General features: G+C 33.5%; 1 long non-coding RNA gene across 3 annotated transcripts; it reads left to right on the forward strand.

Annotated features, from left to right (window-relative positions):
• The first annotated feature begins 14,139 nt into the window (after positions 1-14,139).
• LOC129294002 (uncharacterized) lies at positions 14,140-22,462 on the forward strand. Of its 3 annotated transcripts, none has more exons than XR_008589247.1 (5): positions 14,140-14,354; positions 14,554-14,626; positions 15,948-16,063; positions 16,784-16,858; positions 22,352-22,462. It is a non-coding gene; the product is annotated as an uncharacterized LOC129294002 (long non-coding RNA). The 3 variants fall into 3 exon arrangements; XR_008589248.1 differs by lacking the exon at positions 22,352-22,462 and adding an exon at positions 20,926-21,038; XR_008589249.1 differs by lacking the exon at positions 22,352-22,462 and adding an exon at positions 18,921-19,003.
• Positions 22,463-24,728: the final 2,266 nt, after the last annotated feature.

The raw sequence follows: 24,728 nt of genomic DNA on the forward strand, positions 1-24,728 counted from the left end.
ATCACTTATATAAACAGTCGCTCAAGCTAGATATATCATGAAAGGGGCCGTCGCTTTTGGGATGCAACTTTGTCCTCTTTAGAAGCCTTAGCTTGGTCGAAGATTAGCAAATTCATATGAAAGAGGGTGATGAATGGAAAACTGCCTTTAAAACTAAATTTGGATCATATGAATGGTTAGTTATGCCTTTTGGTTTGACTAATGCTCCTAGTACTTTTATGGCATTAATGAATCATGTTTTTAAAAAGTTTATAGGCAAGTTTGTTGTGGTTTACTTTGATGATATTCTGATTTATAGTAAATCTTTGACTGATCATGAGAATCATCTTAAAACTATGTTTAATACCTTAAGGGAATATAAGCTATATGCTAATTTTCAAAAGTGTTCTTTTGCATGGACTCTATTATCTTTTTAGGATTTGTTGTTGGATCACAGCAAATTCGTGTGGATGAGGAGAAAGTTAAGGCTATTTGTGAATGGCCAACCCTTAAGAATGCAAGTGAAGTTAGAAGCTTCCATGGCTTAACAAGCTTCTATCGGAGGTTTGTTAGGGATTTCTCTAGCATTGCTACCCCTCTTAATAAACTCTTAAGAAGAGTGTGACCTTCAATTGGGGTAAGACACAAGAAAGGGCTTTTCAAACCCTAAAGGATAAATTGACTATTGCCCCTTTACTTGTTTTGCTTAATTTCTCTAAAGCATTTGAAATTCAATTTGATGCCTCTGGTATTGGTATAGGTGCTGTTTTAATGCAGGATTCTAAGCCCATAGCTTACTTTAGTGAAAGGCTTTATAGTGTAGTTTTGAATTATTCCACCTATGATAAAGAGCTCTATGCTCTAAAGAGGGCCTTAGAAACATGGCAACATTATTATTTGTGGCCTAAGGAATTCATCATTCATTTTGATCATGAAACTTTAAACTTAAGTCTCAAGGTAAGTTGAACAAGAGACATGCTCGCTGGATGAAATTTATTAAGACCTTTCCTTATATGATTAAGCATAATCAAGGTAAAGTAAATATCATTGCTGATGCCTTATCTTGAAAGTATACGTTACTTTCCTATTTGCATGCTCAATTATTTGGCTTTGAGATTCTATTATAAAACTGATTCTGATTTTGAAAATATTTGAAAATCTTGTGAAAATCATGGATCTGGTGATTTCTTTAAATTTAATAGCTTTCTTTTTAAGAAAAATAAATTATGTATTCCTATTTGTTCTACACATGAGCTGCTTACTAAGGAAGCACATAGTGGTGGTTTGATGGGACACTTTGGTGTAGAGAAAACTTTGGCTATTTTGTCTGATCATTTCTTTTAGCCTCACATGCAGAAAGATGTCATATCTACTTGTGACAAATGCATTAAATGTAGACAGGCAAAATTTAAGGTCTAACCTCATGGACTTTACTCTCCTTTACCCGTCCCTTCTCACCCTTAGGAACTAGAATGCAGTTACGAGCATTCTAGGTCATCATGGCTGCAAATTAGGGCTCAATTGCCTACAAATTAAAAGAGTGGTGACATGATTCTGCTACGATTTAGATTGTTAAGAATTTGGTGCTTATAATTTTCTGATTTGAATGTGTTGATGTAAGTGAATGGGATGACGGGCTCAAGTTAGGGTCCCCTATAATAATCCTTGAATTCCAAATTTGCAACCACGCACGTAATGGCAATTAGCTTAACGAAAGATGCTCTAAAAACCTTTTAAAGTGTTGTGACATGTTGCATCCAATGATCACCGTAAATCTAAGCCAAGTGGAGTTAGTCCAGCCTTGTTCTTAACCATTGAATTCAAACCAAATTGAGTGGCAGAAAAGCTTCTCAACCCAAATTTCATACAAATCTGAACGAGAACATATGGACGCATTCAAGAACACTCCATTGAATTCGTAGATCCCAGAACTGAAAACGCAATATAAAATTAAATCCGACATCCACAACTTCAATCTAGCATGTAACTGGAATCAAAAATCGTAACCCAGCCTGAACTAGAATTTCCAATCCTTGAAGAAACTAGATGAAGTTGCAGAATTGAGATTACACGTTGAGAAGGCAAATTTGAAGTGCTCAAGTCATAAGTTCATCTTCCTTGAGGCTCAAAGGAGAGTCAGCCGCTCATGCTCTTCCTCTTCACTTGAACCGGAGCTTGAGAGAAGCCTTCGTGAATGTAAGAAGACGAAGATGAAATCTAGAAATGGTTGTGTGCTAGACGAATTCATGGAGAGGAGGATGCAATGGACGAAAATCCAGAGGAGAATGGCTGAAGACCTAGACATGAATGAAGGAAGAAGGAGAATAAATGGATCTCTGGACTTGAAAGGATGAAGGAGATGGCGTGCAAAGATGAGAGAAAATTGAGCTACAGAGAAAAGATCCAAAGTGGATCAAAGAAAAAAAAGAAAGAGTTAAGTTTGAATAAGCAAGCTTCATTGAGTTTGTCTTGTGATTCACTTGTTCGTATTTATAGATTTTCACTTCATCCAATTACACTTTACTCTTGGCCATTTTATTCATTCCATCCATGATCTTTATATGTTATCTACTTGGTTTAGTTTTTAATAGTCTTGTATATTGTGCATGCTTACATTGTGGCCAAGACAAGTTTCTTGAGCCAATCCTTACCCCTTCATATGCAAATTTAAGTTTACTCTTCATTAAGCATATTACGTCCTTGTAAAAGTCCATATGATTCTTGAGAACCTTACATCTTAGTGGTGGAGAGATGGGAGAATTACAAGCCTATGGTAGGATGGCTAACTAAGGTACTTGAGTAATATATATGTGCCTTTATATATTGGTTGATAAAGTGCAAATATTATTCTAGTGAGGTTTCTCTTTGAGATTACATTCTTACAAATGGTTGATTTGTGATGTATTAAGGTTTTATCTAAAGATTGCAACATTGATTTAGTTCTTGTGTGGATGTATTTACTTTGAGAATTGGATTTACACTTAAGAGATTGCATCTTTGTATTTTTTTTCTTTTCTAGATTTTTTGAGAGTTTTTACCCGGAGAGCAAAATCCAAGTGTGGGAAAATTGATCAGTCACATTTTACATACTAAAACACTTGGTTTTGGCATAAATTGTGCATATTAGGATTTTATTCTCGGTTTTGAGTTGTCTTTTCTATATTGACTATGTGAACCCAAATGTTGCTTTTTTGATAATTGATTTGTCACTTCTAAACTCTTAAGTGACATCTTGGGCATTAATTCTCTTGTCTTCCTTTTTAATTCTCTTTTTAGGATTTATTTAGTCTTGCATCTTTTATTTTCAAATTTTGTGAGGGCAAATATGGAATCAATAAGCAAAGACTAAGTTAGCATGTTTGGAAGAAGTCAAGACCAAGAAGAAGGCTTATCTGGCATCATAAATTCATATTTAAAGAGGCTGAATGGCATGATTATTCTAGAAATTAATTAGGGAATTTAATTCAATCAAAGCTAAGGAGCATAAGAAGCATGAAAGACATATCATCAAGGCAAAAATAAGCATGGGAGGCGTGATATAAGTGCTGAATCTAAGGGGATGACGTATGCAGCTGATCAAGGGTCCAAAGGAGTCACATTTTCCACACCTCAGTCACATGTTCCAAGCTTCAATTCCAGCTCATATAATCAACTAATTAGGCACCACATTTAATTCATATTTCAACCAAATTAATTCAATTTCGTGCTGGAAAGTCAAGTATTTCAGATCTAGACACTTTGGTTTTATCACCCTCTTGCATTGTTTTTATGGAGCATGATAAGGAATTAATTAATTTTAGAATGCATTGGATGACATCATCATAAGAAAGAAAGAGCATTTGTGCGTGAATTCAAATCTGATCCAAGAGAAGCATTAGATGACATCATCAAGTGAATTAAGAACATGATAGGCGTGAATTGAGTATCAGATTTGGGAAGATGAGGTGGTAGCTGAAGACAAGTAAAAGAAAGTCACATTTTCTACACTTCAATCACATGTCCCTTGCTCCATGATCAGATCACATTTATGCACCACTTTCAGCCCTACTTTCCATTTTATTTTGTTTATTTTACACCCCACTTTCTAGCTAGAAATTAGAAATTCAGATATTGACTTCATTGGTTTTATCACCTTCTAGCATTGTTATTATCACCTTCACATTTTTCACACCTACATAATCCCTTATTTTCATTTCAGCTCATTATTCTTCACTTTTACTTTTGAGCTTTGGGTTTATATTCTCTCTGCTTCTCATCCTCTCATTCATGTCCAGCTCTCCATTCCTCTTTCTTTCAAAATTTCGTTCATATCCTTCTAAATTCTAGCATCATTTCATCCCTTCTTCTTCAATTCCAGAACAGTTCTTCATCTTCATTCAACATTCATAGATGCTTCTTAAGTTCAAGAGCTCAACTAAGTGATGGAAAGGAGCTTGAATGGCTAATTCAACATTAAGCTCCAAGGAAAATGACTTAGCAATTTCATATATGCTTCTTAAGTTCAAGAGCTCTCAACTAAGTGATGGAAAGGAGCTTGAATGGTTGATTCAACATTAAGCTCCAAGGAAAATGACTTAGCAATGTGAGCTTTCTAGATTTGTTCTCCTCATTTGTTTTTTTAATTTCATGATTTCTTCTTCTTTTCTTATAGATTTCAAAATTTGTAATCTATTTAGTTATGATTTTTGATTCCAATTTCATGTTTAGTTGAGATTATAGATGTTAAATTGAAGTTAAATATTGTGTTTTAGTTTTGGAATTCATGAATTAATTTGAGTGTTCTTAGGTTTGTTTACGTGTTCTCTTACTTTTCTTACTCAAAGTTTCATTTTAGCTTGAATTAGATTCACATGAGTTCATGTGAATTTAGTTTAAGAGGTTTTTCCACCACTAGATTTAGTCTGAATTGTGTGGTTTAAGAGCAAGGCTGATCATGATATTCACTTTAATTCACTTGACCTAAATTTTTAAGTAAACATTGAGTCAAATGATTTACTACACTTGAAAGTTTTTTAAGTGTTCTACATTAGGTTACTTGAGATTACTTGTGTGGATTCAAATCTGGAATTCAAGGGTAATAGCTAGGGAATCTAACTTGAGCTCTCCATTTCATTCATTCATCTTATCACATTAAAATTTGAAAACATAAACATGTAATTCTTGCATTTAGACTTAGCTGAACCATTATCTTCATTCTTTAATTTGTTGGCATTTGAATTGAGAATTTGTATGCATTGCTTCTATGGGAGATAACCTAGAGTGCTCACTGCTACATTCTAGTCAAATTTGGTGACCTAAAGTAACTAGGGTTTCATTAGTCATCTCCCAAGGAATGGTTTGAGTTCAACGAAAAAGGTTATCTAATGGAATAAATGACCTAATGAGTAGAAGTTTGATTACCTAATTACCTAATTGACAAACAACTAATTAAAAATGCTAGCTAAGGTGAATGATGTGGACTTCCCTTTTTAAGAATGTGGAACCCTCGAGATTAGTTGATTTTAGAATCATTATTCTCTTGTAAGTAGGCTAAATTAAGCTTTCCTTTCCTTTTGACCAAAGTTGTCTTGACCTAAGAAGACTATCCTAAGCCAATTAACCTAATTAGCTAATTTTTCTTAAGTCTTAGATTAAAGTCTCTAATTTAATTAACCAATTAGTGCAAAAACTAGCCAAGTGAATCACTCAAATTCTCCCCTCAATGCCATAGCCAAAACAAAGAATGAGCAACTACAAGATTATGTCAAGCTACTCAACAATACAAGCATTAACATCACAAGATTATGCAACATCAACATATGTAATTCACTAAATACAAAACACAAGATTATGTACTCTAGATTAAGAAATCTAATCATCTAGGAAAAAGAGAAGAGAATAGGAAACAAAAGAAATTTAGTCAAATAAAGCTCTAGATTCCTCTATCTTCATCTCTCTAGGATTCCACCAAGAAACTTAGCCAACCATCTTCATCTTCATCTTCAAGAATCCTAGTAAAAGCTTGTGAAGCCTGAAATCTATAGAAGCTTGAATGAAAAAATTGAGCTTAGATCCTTGTGAGAATGGAAGGAATAAGACAAACAAGTAAGAGAGGAAGAATGGTGTGGGTTTTTTGAAGTTTTGGTGGTTAGAAATAGAGTTATGGGTGCTGAAAAAATGAAAAAGGTGTGGAGAAGGTGGAGAAAATGAAAAACAAAATTAACTAGAGAGAGATATGGAAGAGATAAGGAAATGAGGTGGTAGATCTGAAATGAGAGGTTGTGGGATGTGTAAAAGAGTTTTCCTTCAGTTAATTACCAATTGAAATAAAAGAAAACAAAATAAAAAGGAATTTTGGGGCCTTGTGACACTTGCTAGGTGGCACCCTCCTATTGATTTGTAGATAATTGCAATGTATGTCAAATTAATTTTATGTATCATCTACATTTTAAGCTGATCTAGACCACCTAATATAAAGCAAAACATGTCCAAATGCTTCAGCTTTGACCCTATAGACTTTTGACTTCATTTGCCTAATTGATGCACAAGTCACATGTCACCTTTGTAACAAAAATCACATAATTCAATTAACTAACATGTGACATTATAAAATATGATTAAAGTGTATAATTAAATTCATATTTAGAAGGAAAAATTTATTAAAGTAACCAAGTTCTTAGGTGCCTAAAATTATATAAAAATTTTCATATAAATACAAACCGAAACTAGGTTAAACTAGCATACTTGAGAAAGTGTTAAGTTTTTATTTAATTACTCCCAAATTAAAATGAATTTGTAAAATCTAATTTGACCACTCTTCTTCTACACTAAAAATACATTTTGTCAATTTTTTTTGTACATTTTATCAAAAGTTTATTTTTAGACCAAAATATCTTTAGTGCACAAAATCTAGGCACTTAGGCAAATTTCCAAATCTAATGTAACGTGTATGCATTTTAAGATAATAGAACCTTATAAATGGTCCTAATTAACATAGAAAAACGTGTAACAAATGTGTTCTATCACTCTTGGCAAATGCTAGAACCTTATGAAAGCTTGTGGCAAGTGTTGCCAACATCAGGCAAGGCACGAACATGTGTTAGCAAACTTGTAGCAAGTGTTGGCACCATTTGAGCAAGGGTTGACAAGGATTAGGAAAGCTCTTGACAAGTGTTAGAACCTCACGCAAACTTGTGGCAAGTGTTGGCAAGGCGCAAACATATGCTGGCAAACATGTGACAAGTGTTGGCAACATTCAAAGAAGTGTTGGCAAGGATTAGAAAAGCTCTTTACAAGTGCTAAGACCTTATGGAAGTTTGTGGCAAGAGTTGGCAACCTCGAGTTAGCCTCGTGGCAAGTGTTGACAAGACACGAACATGTGTTGGAAAGCTTGTGGCAAGTGTTGGCATGGATTGGGAAAGCTCTTGGCAAGTGAGTACCTCATACAAGCTTATAGAAAGTGTTAGCAATCCACAATTAGTGAGTAATTAGGATTTTGGATGATAGTTTAATATTTTGACTCATTGGAGTGTTAAATAGGTAGATACAGGTGAAAGAATCGTGTCTCGGAATGAAGCATGTGTGCGTGGTGAGGATTTTCCTCACTATGCCACATGCTATGGCACAAGCTGTCTGCACTACGATGCACAGATCAAAAATTTTGGTGATTAAATAGTGGTCAACTGATGATTTTTAAAGGAGAGAAAGAGGAAACATGAAAGAGAGAGGAGAAGAAAGCATTATTCTACTAGGGCATCAATTTGTTAGAGCTTGAAAGAAATTTCTGACTAATAGCTTATCGAGTAAGTTTTGTACTACCCTTAGCTTCGATTCTGTTATAGTTTCTCTTAGAATAAATTATAAAGAAATTAAATCAGGGAAATTTAAGGGGTTTGTTTCTTATCCTTTAGTAATGAAAAAGTTCTCGAAAGTTAAATTAAGGCTTTAGGACTAGTTTAGGATTGAATGATAAAGCTTTAAAGTTATAGGCTTAAATTAGCCCTAAACCAATGGTAAAAGGGGGTGGAAATTAAGTAGATGTGAAATGGAATTCCTAGAAGTATGATCTATCTCATATTTTACATATTAAACACTTAGTTTTTGGCATCAAATTGTGCATATTAGGGCTTATTTTTCAATTTTGAGTTGTCATTTTTATATTGACTCTATGAACCCTAATAATGCTATGTGATGATTGTTTTGACACTTTCATACCTTAATTGAGATCTTGGGCCTTAATTCTCTTTTCTTTCCTTTTTAGTTGTCTTTTTAGGATTTATTTAGTTTTGTATCTTTTATTTTTAGATTCTTGGATAAGCTAATTTAGAGCTAAAAGGTAAAGACTAAGTCAACTTCATTGGAGAATTCAATAACCAGAAAGGACTTATGTGGCATTAGAATTTTATAATTAAAGAGTTGAGTTGGTGCCATTCAGAAATTAATTAAAGAAGCTTAGAATGACATCATCATTTGGCTTAAAGACTCATTTGTGTGTGAATTGAAGTTGATCTAAGAGAAATATAGGATGACATCATCAAGGGAAAACAAAGAAGCATACGTGCGTGAATGCAATCTGATCCAAATGAGAGTATAAGATGACATCATCATAAGAAAGTAAAGGGCATTGCATGCGTGATTCAATTCTGATTCAAAGAAGTTATTAGGTGACGTCATCATGAGGCTTAAGAGAAGCATTTCATGCGTGACACCATCTAAATCTAATTGGCTAAATATGTGGCATCTGATCAAGCCTTCAAATTAGTCACATTGGCCTTGCTTCATTCACATCGTTTATGCTTTTCAATGTTAGCACTTAGGCGCCTCACCCCCTCTGATTTTCTAGATTTATTTGCTCATTTTTAGTTTATTTTCCAGCTTATCATTAGCCACATTCAGATCTGGACCACTTTGAAATTATCACCCATTCACATTTATCACACATATATAAAACATTTTATTTTGTTTTCAGCTTCATTATGTACATTCCAATCTCTTTCTTCAGCCACATTTTCTCTCAAATTCTCTCATCTTCTTCATCCACATCACACGTCCAGGTTTATCTCCTTCAATTTCCAGATTTAATTCTTTCATTTTTCACCCTCAATCACTTCGTCTGGACTTCTTCTCTTCACTTCTAATCCACATTTCATTCAGCGTGCATTCCTTTGTCTAGATTTAGCACCATTTTGTCCTGTTCTATCTCAATTCCAAATTTAGATTTCATCATTCTATCACTATATTTTCATCTAGCAAGCTTCATGATTCTAGATTTACCGTGGTTTCTCAAGCTCAAGGTCTAATTTAGTTGAAGAAGAAGAGCATGAGAGGCTAATCACCTCAAGCTCCAAGAAAGATAACTTGATATTATGAGATTTTCATATTTGTAATCTTCATTCACTCTCTTGATTTTATGTTCTTTTCTTGATTCATAGTGGAATTCAAATTCTGCACCTAGTTTGGTTAAGGATTTTGTAATTCTAAGTTTGATTTGATGAGAATATGAATGTTGGATTTAGATTTTTATGCTATGTCCATATCTAAAATTTATGATTTAGCTTGATGTTCTAGGGTTATTTCACAAGTTCTTGCTCATTCTTGTTCAAGTTCATATGTAGACATAAGTTAGATCCATATTGGTTATATGAATTTGGCTTAAGGTGTTTTTCTTCCACTAATTTTAGTCTGAAACTTATGTAGAACAAAGCTGGACATAATGTTAATTCTAAATTCACTTGACCTAGATTTAATAGTATCCATTAAATCTAATAGTGCACTACATTTAGAGGCTTCTAAGTGTCTCATATTAGGTTAATTAAGAGGGTTTGTGTTAATATATTTCTGGAAATCAATTATTAATGTTAGGAAATCTAACTTAGCTCATCATAATTACCATTTATTCCATTCCAATTAAAATAGAAAATTACGAATATCTAATTCATGCACTTAGACTTAGTTTTGATTACTTGAAATTTAGCTTAATTTGTAGCACTTGAACAATAATTTGAATGTCCCTAGGGAAATGACCTAGGATATTCACTTTTGCATTTTAGTTTTAAATTTGAAAACCTAAGGCAACTAAGGGTTTATCAAAGTGGTAGAAAGTGGTGAATGAGTAGTGATGAGCCTAGATTGACTAAGTGAAAGAGAATGAATGGCTAGATATGGTTTTTACTAGTAAGTGCTTTTGGTCAATTTGATTAATTGACTAATAGTACCAATTGTGTGTAGATTAGCATATTATACATGTAGAGTGAGAAAGGAAGCATATAGAGAAGCGTTAGTGGTTATGAAATCCATGGTAACCTTTTTAGTGATAGAAGGATTAAGGTAATCGAATAACTTCTTTTGTTTGACTATCTATTATAACTATTTAAAAGTATGATATCTATTGCATGACATTGTTTTAAACCAAGCATGTTTTGAGACAATGCATGGTTATTGCATAAAATGGATTTCAGTTACAAAAACAGGTGAAAATATGTGGTTATATATATGCATATGTGGTTTATATGAAAGCATGGTCATAGGGGTGAGAGTTCACCCGTAAGGAGAAATAGTGAAAGCCCATACGGCATATTCTCTTTAGTGTCCGACAGGGTACGGTGTCAGAGAATTTTATCTCCTCAGTACTTTTTTAGGTGTAGTGTTGGAGACTATCTCTTTAGTGCTTATGAGGGGTGCGGTGTTGGAGATCTAAGCTCCTTAGCATCTATGTAATGCAGCGTTGGAGTAACAACACCTTGATGAGTGTGTGATAGGAGGAAATCATAGTCCAAAAGTGGGACAGAACACCTTTAGCTAGGTGATTTTACAACTGAAGGTGCGCTCAGGTCAGTGAGTATGTATTGGCCCATTATAAGTCTATGGTTTTAGTTGTGGTGATAGAAAAGTTTGGACAGCAGTGATCATGCAGAAAGTAGTGATTTGCAGTAAAAATGGTTTTATGAAATCATATTTGTATTATATGCTATGTTTGAATTATATATATACTATATTTGCTTATAGTTACTTGTGATAATTTATAGTAGTGGGTTGTTTTATTACTAAGATTATTATCTCATCTCGTGGTTACATTTTTACAAGTCAAAATAGTAAGCTAGGAAAAGGGAAAGACTAAAGGCCAGCTTAGTATGGATTAAATCATGCAAATTTAGAGTATGCATAATAGACTTTGTCTCTTGTGAATATTGTAAATGAAAGGTGCCATAGGACTTGCATGCATGTTTGAATTATGATTTCTAGTGACTTCAGAGAAATCTTAGCCAATGTGTTTGTAAATGATGTGATTGAGGTTAAGATTTGGTTGTGAATGTATGTGTGGGTATATTTGCAATGAATTGTGGTGAAAACTGTATGGGGATTATGAGTAGAATGGCCAAGAATACACTATTGTGTTTACTAGTGAAATATATAGCCCCTTTTGCTTGTAAAATGGGCGGTTGAATGGTCAAATGTTAATTTACATGAATATATGATGTGATGTGTGGAAGTGTATAAAGTTCTTTTAGATCTAAGTCCCAAACAGTTTAATGAGGCTAAGTGAGCAATTTAAACACTTTGGTGTGCAAACTTTTTAGAAAAAGTGACTTTTTGCACTCTAGTGTTCAAATTTAAATTGAACTATTAGATTGTGTTCAAACTTATCTCATTAGTTAGCTTATGAAATAAACTTCATGTGTGCATTTGAATCACTTTGATCGGATGACGTATGGGAAAACTGTGCACCCTAAAAATTCGCCTTTATGAATTATCATATAACAATAAAAATCTATCATGTGTGCCGTGACATATGGCTCAATAAGTCATGGCGCATGGCATAAAAAGGGGAGCCCATAGCTTTGTGCCACATGCCGTGGTGCATGTGGTGCATGCCACACCGTGGCGCATTGCTCACTTTTTAATCTTATATCTCTTCCATTGTGCAATGATTAATATGTATTGGATTTCAAATAATTTTGAACGATTTTGAAAATGAAGTCTTGGGTCCCAATCGCTTTATAAATTATTTATTGAGAACAATTTGATATATTTGATATGGTGATTATGTTAACTCCTCCTAATATTTTGTAGATATTGTCTCAAGTAAGTTTCTTCCTTCATAATCTGTTAGAATCCAAATTTTGGAAATAGCTAGATGATTAATCTTGAAAAAGTGATTCAATATTTGCTCTATCTGTTTACAAAATTTGAAGGCTCTGAAGATAGAGCTCCCCAAATAGTTTGATTTTTATCATTTATCATTTTATGAGATAAAAATATCCCTTTTATTACATAAAGATTAAAAATGAAAAATAAAAAACACAACATAGTTATGTTAGAAAGTAAATGACTTTTTTGTGACTTCAAATGTATTTACATTAGATGACATATTAGATGTATTTCTATCATCAAATGTTTAAAAAGACTACATTTTTGGGACTTCAAATTAATAGCTTAAAGATCATTTATAATTATTTTTTTAAAATATATCTCTTGAAAAAAAAACAATTAAAACAATTCAATACGAAGAAGTTTCACATACGTCTGTTACTTATTATTCATTAAAACCTTTGTTCTTGTGAAGAAGTAATTAAAAAGATTCTACAAAATTTCATCACATTGTATAACTTAATAATTTAATTTGATTAAATAAATAAATGACATGTAAAATTAATCAATAACATTATGTCTATTCTTTTTATAAATGATGTTTTAATCTTTAAATGATAAAATTTTTAATAAGATCTTTAAATAATATCAACGTGCATAAGGTTTATCTTTTTATATATTTGATGACAAAATATTTATTTTTTATGTTCTAATTTAAATTGTGTTTTTTATGTTTGTTTCTCTCACACGAATTTTAATCACATTTGTGCAATGCACGAGGTTTGAATATTCTTTATTTTAAATCCTCATCGCTCTATTTATTTTGCCTTTTTGTACACAATCTTAACAAATATCATAGAATAAATGTAATTTAAAAAAGAAAATATAACTATATACACTAAATTACAAATATATAGAATATTCCACTTTCAGTGTCTAAATCCTACTATAATGGGTGTGACTTATCCAAGTTTTGTATCTAAATTGCTTAATTTCTTGAATAGATGTAAATTAGTCAACTTGTTCTTACATTAAGACAAAAAAAAAATGCCATATTAGAGGGGTAAACATTCTAATAGGCAAGTCACTTACATGCGTCTAAATTGAAATTAGAATAATATTTTCTAGGAATTATTATTTTTTTAAAACTAACTTCTTAAGGAAAAATGCTTTTGACAGATCTATAGCACCCTTAACCAACGAGTGTTTTGCAAAAGAAGGCTAAATATCTATTCTTGCATATAAAAAACAAGTGCGCATGCGTTTATAATATCTTTTGAATACAAATTTATTATAATAATAACAATAATAATAATAATAATAATAATAATAAATTTTAAATTGAATAGTGTGAACGATTATGGAATAACATATTATTTTTTAATAAAAATTAATAATTATTAATAACAATTAAGTAAATTAGATTCAGTGAATTTTAAATTAATGGTAAAGCCTTAAAATTTAAGAAGACGATGATTTACCGTTCAATCATAATTTATGTTGGGCTTTCTTTTATTTATTTATTTCCTTCCTTTTGCAAAGGGCTTTTTATTTCCAATCATGAGTGATGAGCACATCTGTGCGATTCTGCGAAGCTATTATTAGCGGCTGCTATCATGTAACCTAAGCGAGGCACAAATAACTGACGGTATCTGCGGCGCGACTCTTCAAGACTGAGACTCAAGTCATAGGGAAGCGATTGGCTGGGGCCTCATGCCTTGCTAGGGTTTTGAACCGTCGCCTCGTTTTCGGAGGGTTCTCCGCACGGCGGACGATGCCGTCTACGGCAACCCTTTCTCGGCACAGGCCGAGTGTGAAAGAGGGTTTCTTTTGGCTCGGTGCATTTGTGCGCTGGGCAATTCGGTTTTGTGTGTGGGCGTTCTTAAAGAGGGTTGATGTCAATTTTGGGATATTGGTCTTCGGTAGGACGGTTGAATGATCTGAGGCAGAGGCGACTGGGATCTAAGGCGAGTTTGAGGATTTTGAAGGAGGAAATTGTGAGTTTGTGTTAGCGATGAACGACGAAGGTGGTAGCAATTGCGCGTCGGTTTCCCTGCCTAATCACCTGCCCGCCACTTTCATTCCTTCCACTCCCTCTTCTAGAATGTCCTAAGTAAGAGACAAAGGGCGTATAGGTATTTGATTCGATCACAACAGAAGGCAGCACGAAGAAGATGAAGGGGACAGTGCGCGTCTATTTGAAGTGCCATCTGTGACCCAGTTCATGTTGTTCTTGGTTGGCGGCGAGGGTCATCAAGGAGGCGGAGGACAAATGAGAATGAGATCGACATCCACTCTGACCCCTTCAGGTTGTTTAAAATATCTTGTCACTTTTGCCCATTAACAAGCTATATCAGAATATAGAAACCAATAATCCCTGTCTTCTCTGCTGTTCTTCTTTATTGGTCTTCTTCAGTCGTATCGCCATGCTTTTTTATTTTTTTCCCTCCCCAAGTTCTAATCAATTGTTCTTAATTACTTCTTCGTTTGTTTTCTTCCTTCATCTAGGATTTCTCCCATAAATTAAGCTTTGGAAGAAGAATTTGCGATGGGGGAGAGGATTTGGGAGGAGTGAAGAATGGTAATTGATCTAACATCTCTCACGGTTAATGCACTTATATTTTGTTGAAAAAATTATCCTTTCTCTTCCTCTATGCTTCGATTAACCTACCGAATGATAGCATTCAATATATACAAAGCTTGGTCATTTTCGTCGATTTCTCCTTCCATTCTTCATTGGTTTTTAAATTTCAAGTCTCTCTCTCTCTCTCTGCATCATCCTTCCTTTACTTCCACAGTGCACCACAACCAAAACTCTTTACTATAATCTAGACAGAATCATTTTACATTGTGCTCTTCAAATATGGTTTTCATGCTCATCATTTTCTTTTGGGCATCGAGAAGAACCGCAACACCCTCTTTTGGAGACTTGTAAATGTTGTTTGTATTATGTACTTGATTTACATATTGTGTCTGTATTGCTTCACAAAGTTTGGTTCATTGGATTACATCTCAGATTCCTTCATTTAATAGTGGATAGTCAACATTTTTTATTTTGGGCTTACTATTAATGTAAACTTGCTAATCGTCTTTTATTTGTGGGTGTTATGATTGATTGTTGGATGTGGTCAAAGATATAGAAGAGTACTGAATATATCTTTTGATATATTTGAATTGAGTTTAGCTTACATTGTTCCTTTGTGAGCAGTGATTTCTTACATTGAATACTATATAGTGTATGAGATGTTAATTTGCTGCCAGAATTGAAAGCTGATTTGGTATTGAAAGTTTAAAACATATAATTTTGCATGTGTTTAGTCTTAATAGTATTTGCCAACCCACAATCAAATGCTTGATCTCCGTCCCCTTGTAATAAACTTGTGTGCTTAGGCATATGAGTTGGAATTTCAATATGAGTTGGGGCTATTACATTTTGTCCCTGTTGATCAGCATCATATACGTGGTTGAAGCAATAAATTCTTTATTTGTTAGCCATCAAATAGGGTGATAAGTAATAATGTATTTTTTTTATTGGTCTGAAAAGAAAAAGCCAATCCATTACTTCAAAGAAAACAATATCATACTCACTGGCATGTTTTATTATGTGGACTTTGTGGTCAATGTTTGTAGTATGTATGGAACCAAATTGATTGTGAACTTACTAGAGAGGAAAACAAGGTTTAACCTCCATTTTCATCTCAAGAAGTGGCATAGAAAGCTTTGCCCATGCATTTTCCGGCAGCTGTGACGATAAATTATGTTTTTTTAGAGTATACTTCGGGAAACAATACTCTGATTCTCTTTTGAGTTTACTTCAATAAACAACACTCCAATTCTCTTTTGCTTGAATGGGAAAAAAAAGCTCAGTAAAGTAAAATTTGACTTAAATTTTTAGGATGCAGTGCTCCTTGTGACATTGTTGGTGATATTAGCAATGAAGAATTTCTGGCAGCTGCATATGAGGATGCTAAGCATGGGATGACCTTATAATCAATTCTAAGTTGACAGTCAAGTTAATGTAACAGCTTGACTCTTTTCACTCTCAATTCGGTAATTTGTGATTATTCACATCGAAAAATTCCATCTCATTGGGTAACTTAGTCTTTTCCAAAGTCACCTCACTCATTTGGACAGTTGTACCCTACTGGATTAATATTAATATCATTGCAGATTTTTGGTCAAAAAGAAAATATTCTCCTTACATTTGTGATGTATTGGTCTAGCTGTAAACATTTGCATCAACATGTTTAAATTTTCCTTACTGCTATCTAAATTTGCTGTAGGCTTTGGTGTGTTTAGTGTTTCTATATTGTGTATTTAAATTATTATTTAAATGATCATGACATTTAAATTAAATATGAAGCAAGCTAGCATAAGAAAAATAAATACATATATATATATATATTTTAAAAAAATAAACCCACAAGAGTGTTTCTAGTAAGAAATATATATTATGACATTTACTTCTATTGAATGTCCCCTTGTCCTCCTCCTGCTGACTTATCTTTTTTTTCCCCCATATTCTTGATGATTTTTTTAACCTTTCGTTAATTCTTAGGAATTGATTTAAGCTCAAAAAATAATTACTCATTTGACTTTGGTATTGCTTGAGAAATTTCCCTTATGCTGACAAGTGGATTTATGATTGGAATTTTTCATGCAAGAGGCTGTACTTTGACGGCCCTTTTATTCTATTATGCCTTTTAGCTAGAAGTAAGTGATACTTATTTTCTTTCAGGTTTTCCCTGTTAAAGCAGAACTATTGAAGCCCCAAGAGAAAATGGAAAGACCCATAACTGATTTGATTAAAAAGGTATCTGTAATTCCCCAACATATTTTATCAATGTATCTGTCTATTTAATATGTTTAATTTGTAATTTCCCGACATTATTTTATCAGTGTATTTGTCTATTTGATATGTTTAATTTGGTAATATGCTAAACAAACAAACAAACAAACAACAACAAGCCTTTATCCCACTAGGTGGGGTCGGCTACATGGATTGTAAGACGCCATTGTGCTCTATCATTTATCAAGCTTTTAGGAATATTATTAATTAACAGATCGCGTTCAATAACTTCCAAAAGTGTTCTCTTAGGCCTTCCTCTACCTCTTTTAATCGGACTCAAAGTTATATGTTCCACTCTTCTCACTGGTGCCTCCCTTGGTCTTCTTTGTACATGCCCAAACCATCTCAACTGATTTTTTTACCATTTTTTCCTCAATAGGTGCCACCCTCACTTTTTCGCGTACGTGCTCATTTCGAATTTTATCTTTACGTGTATGTCCGCACATCTATCGTAACATTCTCATCTCTGCTACTCCAACTTTATGCTCTTGTTGTCCCGTTAGAACCCAGCATTCACTACTATATAACATTGCCGGTCTGATAGCAGTGCGATAAAACTTTCCTTTAAGTTTATTAGGCACCTTACGATCGCAAATAACTCCTTTAGCTTTTCTCCAATTAAACCACCCAGCTTGAATTCTATGTGAAATATCTCCACTAATTTCGCCATCATTTTGAATAATAGCTCCCAAATATCTAAACTTTTCCACTTGAGGTATAATTTGATCTCCCAATTTTACTTCCAAATTATTGTCGAATAGTCCTTTACCAAATTTACAATATAAATATTTCGTCTTACTTCTACTCAGACGAAAACCTTTCGACTCCAATGTCCTCCTCCATAACTCAAATTTGCAATTAACCTCTTCTCTTGTATCTGCTATAAGAACTATATCATCCACGAAGAGCATACATTTCGGAATTTCCCCTTGAATATGTTCCGTCAAAACATTTAAGATCAAGTTGAACAGATAGGGACTCAGAGATGATCCTTGATGTAATCCAATCTTTATAGAAAAATCCTTTGTTTGACCACTAGGCGTTCTTATACTAGTTTTTACCCCCTCATACATATCTTGTATGGCTTTAATATAAGCAATCCGTACTCCCTTTTTTTTTCTAACGCTTTCCAAAGCACTTCTCTTGGTATACGGTCATAAGTTTTTTCCAAATCAATAAAAACCATGTGTAGATCTTTATCTTTACAACGATACTTTTCCATTAATCCCCTTAGTAGATAAATCGCCTCTGTAGTTGATCTACCTGGCATAAAACCAAACTGATTCTTAGAAATACTTGTCTCCAATCTCAACCTGTGTTCAATTACTTTCTCCCACAATTTCATTGTATGGCTTATGAGCTTAATCCCTCTATAGTTAGTACAATTCTGAATATCTCCTTTATTTTTATAAATAGGAATTAATGTACTTCTCCTCCACTCATCAGGCATTTTCTTGGACCGTAAAATTACATTAAATAACTTAGTTAACCATCTCACCCCTTCTTCACCTAAACATTTCCACGCTTCGATAGATATACAATCAGGTCCGTTGGCTCTACCATTTGCCATTTTCTTAAGAACTTCCTTTACCTCCTTATCACGTATTATTCGATAGAATGACAAATTTTGTTCTCCTTCACCAGTTACTAAATCATTCAAGTTACTAGATGAACCCTCTCCATCATCATTGGTAATATGCTAGGGGGTGTAAATATGTTCTTGAATGCTATTGTAGAGCTTAGAAGATGCAACTGATGCTTGATTTCAAATGTTTATGGATTTTTTTTTTTAGAGTTTGAGTCTTTTTTATGAACAAGCTCCTCTACCAAAGAGCAGTAAGGAATTGTTTGGAATCATTGTAAGTGCTTTTTAACTAAAAAAATATGTAAGTGCATTTTTTAATGGTTGTCTGAGGAGTTTGTTCATTTTTTAATGTCTATATTTTATATCTTGGATCCATTACCCATTGATCCCAAGCCACCGGGTAATTCAAGAAGGAATATTGATATGGAGCGTATCTTGAAGGATTGCATGTTGGTTGTTATGGATCACACCTTCAACTTCAAGTGCTTGAAGTGCTTCAAATTAGGTTGTATCATCTCCTTTACTTTTTCTTTTCCTATAGAATATTGCTGGTTGATTTTTGTGATTGGCAATTGTCTAACTGGCTGGGTAGGGGGATCTAGTAGAAAAAAAGTCATCCGTTGCATTTAGGTTTTGTCATTTTGAAGCTTTCTTTCCCTTAGGTGTTGCATTCATTTAGGTTGATATGTCTATTTGCATTGGGGGTAATCATTTTGAAGCTTTCTTCCCCTTAGGTGTTGCATTCATTTAGGTTGATATGTCTATTTGCATTGAGGGTAATGTAACATTTAAGTGTGGGGGGGAGTGTGTTTTAGGTCATTTGGCCAAAATTTTTGAAAAATAAAAAGAATTTTGGTTCTTTTTTTGAAAGATCTTTAGAAAATTAAATAAAAGTTTTGTTTTGATATAAAAATTCTTAGATTCATGAGATGCCAATGGGATTTGAATTGTTAGACTTGGCTGTTTCAAGTGTAGCTAGGATAGGATAGAATGTTCTTACTTGGTTTGCTTGAGCTAGGGGATAACAGAGCCCTGATGGAAGGTTATTTTGAGCTTATACTGATTCCTTTCTAGTGTGCATTTTCCACTTATTCCATTTCATTCCCCAGAACTTGTTCTAATTCTTTATCAAACCTACTTTTGCATTTGCATTGTGAAAATGATCAAGGCATTCGTATAAAATAGCTAGCCTTCATATAAAATAGCCAGTCTAGCCAAATAGCCAACCTAACATGATCATATCCTTTGTTAGCCACTTTGGGCCTGTCGGTTATTTTCTTTCATTACATTTGTTATTTACACCCTCTTGCTTTCTAGGAATGCATGTTATGCTATATTTATTATTGTTGGGATTCATTTGCATATCTAGTATTCAAGTTTTGGATATTTTGAGTTGTATTAATATTTGATATGAATTGTGAACGAATTGAAGGTGAAAGCTGAAATGATTGATTTGCAATAGCCAGAAAAAAAAAAAAGGAAAAGAAAAGAAGGAGAAAAAGCCAAGAAAAGATTGTCAAAAAGAAATGAAACAAGGGCGATACAGCTAGGAAGAAAAAGAAAAGAAAACAAGAAGAAAAAGTTAAGAAAAGATTGTCAAAAAAGAAGAGAGAAAAAGGCAATAGGCAATGTGAAAAAATGTATAAAAAAATTGAAAGAAAAACCAGAAAAAGGAAGAAGAAATAATAGTTATTGCTTGCTTAGTTATGAATCACTTTGCTCTTAATTGATAGTATTATTGTATAATTTCCATGTCTTGAACCTAGCTCATGCTCATGAATCCCATGTCATCAGTTTGCTGGATAAATGTGATATATTGTTATACATTTTTTCTTTCCACATGCATTCTTACATCCACTTCCCACCCTTTACATTACAACCAAATGAAAGCCCTTTTGATTCATGCATGCATTTTGCTAACAAGTGGTGGAGATTTAGAATTTTTACAAGCCTATGGTAGAATGATTGGATAAGTGGACTTGAGTGAAAATTTACCCCTAAACGCTATTGAGTTGAGAGTAAACACTTTTCTTTGTGTGGTTATTTGCCTATCCAAGCTTACTAGGTTTGCATTCTGAATATTCTAGTTGCATGAGAATCATTTCAGGTTGAGCATGGAGAATTGAATTGGCATAATTATCATTTTGAGCATGAACTCATTTATGTTTCTATATATATTTATATATATATATATATATTACTTTTTGAAATTTTGTCCAGGAGTGCAATAGCTATGTGTCGGGGATTTTGATGAATGATATTTCATACTTACTTGTCACCCTCATTTTCCTTGGTTTTTGTCAGTTTAATCTTTACAAAAATAAGTATTTAAAGTTTTCTATGTTATGAAATTTTATTTCTAATATTTATAACAATTTTTTCTTGCCATTCTACTTTTATTGCATGTGTCCCTTCTCCTCTTAAGATGGATTTTTTTTTTTGGTAGAGTTTGAGTCTTCAGTGACTAGCTCTAACATGAGCACATGTATGAACTGATTGGAATCATTGAAGGGAAAGCTGAACTAGATCTACAATTTAATGTAAGTGCTTTTCTTTACTGGTTGTTTAGGGAGTTTGTGCATTTTTTAATGTCAGGGGTTGATTTACCTTTTTTTTTCCAATATGAAATTTTTTATTCTCTATTCTTCCTGTGTTCTTTTTCCCACTTCATATTTGACCTGTCTTTGGAGATGGGAATATTTTGCATTAACCATGTATTGAGCACTCGGCTTCATGTTGGGGGCAATTTTTAGGATGAATATTATGTTTGAGTTGGCGGAGGATACTTAGATAAAAGTTCAAACTATGCATGTAGTTATTGTATTGTCTTGGCTGACACCGGAAATTGATCAGATGGGAGGGCTCTATCTCTCTGTTTTTTCTCTGAAGTTTCTTTTTCTTTTTCTTTTTTTCCCTTCTTCCTGTTTATTGCTTGTTGCTTCTGCTGGTCTTTGTTGTTGCTGATGGATCCTTTTCATGGAAAGTTTGTTATTTCTTCTTGGTGCAAGTATCATTATGTTCATGGGATCATTTGGGACAGTCGCAAGTTTCATCCGGCTAAGTTCCTAGCTTTCTGGAAGTTGAGTGGGTGTGTTTCTTTGGTTCTGTTCGTTAATAACGGGTTCACTCATTACTCTGAACATCATAAGGATTGCTTTTCATGTTGAATGGTGGTCCGTGTGTTATATAAATGATGGCCTTGTTATCTTACAAGAATGGCAACCTTTAATTCCCTTGCATTTGAATCAATTTTCCAGTTGATTTTTATATGTTAGAAACTTCTCGGTTATTTGGATGTCAGGTAGGAAAATTTTGAGTTCGATCAAAAATGCCTCTAGAGAGGTTATGGTCTTTGTTTCAAGGCTAGTCTTCCTCCTTCAAGTAATCTAAGTTTTCATGGAAACCTCATGTTTTCCTCTGGGGCATCTTTCGCTTTCTTCATTCAATATGAATGTCTCAACTGTGTTTGTTTTAACTACTGTCAGATTGGCTGCGTTCAGGCAATGTGCAATCATTCAATTTCCTTTAATCCTTCTTAAGTCATGGTTCCTTCATGGTCCTTCCAATCTTAGCATTTTGGTATAAATTTAATTTCTTCTATTGGCGAAACCATCTCTGTTCTAACAATGGCGGAATAGAGCAATCACTTGCTTTTTACACGAGGTGCTCTGCTTCAATGGCTACATTAGCGAAGATTGTTCATGAGTTAGAGTCTGTTCTGTCTGTTTTATTGGTTTTTTTTTTCTTGGTCTTGTTTGTTTCCATGAAGTGTGTTTTTTTCTGGGTGATGGATTATGGGATAATCCTTGGATTTCAGTTTACTGATGGCTTCTTTATTTGGCATTTTATTTTAATTTAATGTGAAAATGTAGGTTTCAGATGCAGATCACATTGACAGGTTGTTATAAGGGCAATTTAATTTTATTATAGAGGGGTGCATCTAGCGCCTGTTCTTGACCAGGTAAACCATATATTTTTCGTTTGGAACAATAATCATCAGTATTTTATATAATTTCTATTTACCTTTCTTTTTCTAACTTAATGAGTTTTTTCATATTGCCTATAAAAACCTTTTTCTATTTTTATCTTTGTTTATTTATTAATTTATTTTCATATTTATTTTATGTTATTGTATGGTAATATTGTTCAATTCATCAATAGAACATTTATTATTTATATTGTTCTTTTTATTATAATTCTTTCACTTTCAAGACTTTTTTTTCATTATATAATGCTTATTATTATTAGTCTTCTTTTCATGTTTGTTCTTTATAGATGGATAAATTTTTTGTTTCTATAAATTGTCTTATTAGTGATTGTATTTTTGATTAATTATTTATTTACCTAATACAGTTGGCTTTGTTGGTGATTGTATTAGTGATTGTTTAATGCAGTTGGTTTTGTATCTTTTTCATAGGAATGATATTTTATTTTGAGATACATGGCATTCATTCATTTTTTTCGTCATTTTTGGGAGAGCAATCTTGACCATCCATTCTGAAAGAAATCATGTTGATAATGAGCTTTTAACTAATTTGTCCGTTGATTTGATCATGGCTTACTCTCATTTCGGATTGAATCGTTTTTTCCTCAGAATCGTCATTTTTTTCCTTCATTATTTAGCTTAAGTGAGTTAGAGCCGCTGTATCGGCGCCCGGATGTAGTATTAAATGAGTAAGGGCTACCATGTCATTCTCGACGCACGCGACTAAATAAGTTAGTCCATGAGAGCAAAATTAGATTTGGTACTTGGAATGTTGGGACATTGAATTGTAAATCTGTAGAGGTTGTCGGGGTTATGATTCAAAGGACAATATCCTTCGCCTGCAAGAAACAAAATGGCGTCATTCTGGACGCACGCGGCTAAAGAAATTAGTCTATGAGAGCAAAATTAGATTTGGTACTTGGAATGTTGGGACATTGAATTGTAAATCTGTAGAGGTTATCGGGGTTATGATTCAAAGGACAATATCCTTTGCCTGCAAGAAACAAAATGGCGTAGAGAAGAAGCTAAGGATATTTAAGGTTTCAAACTTTGGTATAAGTGCACGCAATGGAGTGGGCATCATTATAGATAAGGAGTGGAAGAACGTTGTAGAAGTTAGCAGAATTGGAGATAGAATTATTTCCTTAAAACTGATAATTGGACGTGACACTATTAATATTGTTAGTGCTTATGCGCCGCAAGTCGGGACAAAAGCCAGTCTTAAAGAATTATTTTGGGAGGATCTGGAGGGGTTGATTCGACACATACCATAGAGGGAAAATTATAAGAGCCTTGAGACGAAGGAAGGAGAGCGAAATATTTATAAGATTACCAAGAGTAGGGAAAGAGATCTAGAACAGGTAAGGTGTATTAAGGATGAAGAGAGAAGAACTTTTAATTACAGATGATGAAATTAAAAAATAGATTAAACTAAACTTTTCAATGATAGAGAGGGTTCATCTAGTAACTTGGACTGGTGAAGGAGAACAAAAATTTGTCATTCTATCGAATAATACGTGATAAGGAGGTAAAGGAAGCTCTTAAGAAAATGGCAAATGGTAGAGCCAACAGATCTATCGAAGCGTGGAAATGTTTAGGTGAAGAAGGGGTGAGATGGTTAACTAAGTTTAATGTGATTTTACGGTCCAAGAAAATGCCTGATGAGTGGAGGAGAAGTACATTAATTTTTATTTATAAAAATAGAGGAGATATTCAGAATTGTACTAACTATAGAGGGATTAAGCTCATGAGCCACACACAATGAAAAGTATCGTTGTAAAGATAATGGCTTTTATTGATTTGGAAAAAGCTTATGATCGTACACCAAAAGAAGTGCTTTGGAAAGCGTTAGAAAAAAAAGGGAGTACGGATTGCTTATATTAAAGCCATGCAAGATATGTATGAGATGGTAAAAACTAGTATAAGAACGCCTAGTGGTCAAACAAATATAAAGATTGGACTACATCAGGGATCATCTCTGAGTCCTTATTTGTTCAACTTGATCTTAAATTTTTGACGGAACATATTCAAGGGGAAATTCCGAAATGTATGCTCTTCACGGATGATATATAGCAGAGATAAGAGAAGAGGTTAATTGCAAACTTGAATTATGGAGGAGGACATTGGAGTCGAAAGGTTTTCGTCTGAGTAGAAGTAAAAGAGAAGAGGTTAATTGCAAACTTGAATTATGGAAGAGGACATTGGAGTCGAAAGGTTTTCGTCTGAGTAGAAGTAAGAAGGAATATTTATATTGTAAATTTGGT

Source organism: Prosopis cineraria, unplaced genomic scaffold, assembly GCF_029017545.1.
Source record: "Prosopis cineraria cultivar Desert tree isolate PC_DT_omini unplaced genomic scaffold, ASM2901754v1 PC14, whole genome shotgun sequence".
Lineage (NCBI taxonomy): Eukaryota > Viridiplantae > Streptophyta > Magnoliopsida > Fabales > Fabaceae > Prosopis > Prosopis cineraria.